We start from the raw sequence: 833 nt of genomic DNA on the forward strand, positions 1-833 counted from the left end.
CAGATTTGATGATTTTGTTACAGACTTTTCAAAAAGTGTTTTGCTTTTTTTTTCACAAACGTGGGATTAAATTGTGTTAAAATGTACAAAACAGTGATGTCATGTTTTGAGAAGAGGACCCAGGCACAGAGAGACTTGATGAATTTAAGAATCTTATGATTTAATAAAGAAATTTGCAGACTTGCACTGAGAGGGTAAAATTATGATGACTGATAATGGAGATGAAGACAACAGACGATGAGGACAGGGAGGAACAGGGGTTTAAATGCACCAAGGAGACAGTCAGAGAGAACTCGGGACAAGTGGAGACATTTAGGGATGCAGGGACTGACAGAGACAGGGAAGAAGTCTCATTGTGACGAGTAAAGTTTGGGCACCTCTTTGGGTGCTCAGCACCCCCAAAGCTCTGATCCTAGAATCGCCCGTGGTTGACAGACTGGTTCACAATAATTTATTTAACTTAGGAGTTTCAACAATGAAAACATGGCAGAAGCGAGAGTCTCATGTGGGTCAGAGGGAAAGAAGGGTTGTTGCCAGGCAGAGAACACGTGCAGTAAGTAAATCTTGATAGAGTTAATCCTTACTTAAAAAGCAGCAAGGAGCTCTTGGAGGAAGCAACAGAGCTAATGTTCAGGTGAGTGGTGAGAAGGACTCTCAAGACAAGAACTGGAATTAAAAAGCTCCTCCTAAGCTCAGCTCTGCTGGTTATTAAATTACTTACGAGCTTAATTTGTCAGCAACTTTCTGCCAGCCCTCTCTCCTTGCTTTTGCAGCCTTTGCAGTGTTCCCTTGCGTTCTGATTAAACTCTGAAACTCCTGAAATCCCTCACTCA

The sequence above is a fragment of the Pundamilia nyererei genome, unplaced genomic scaffold, assembly GCF_000239375.1.
Source record: "Pundamilia nyererei isolate P.nyererei 1_Seehausen unplaced genomic scaffold, PunNye1.0 scaffold00691, whole genome shotgun sequence".
NCBI classification, from domain to species: domain Eukaryota; kingdom Metazoa; phylum Chordata; class Actinopteri; order Cichliformes; family Cichlidae; genus Pundamilia; species Pundamilia nyererei.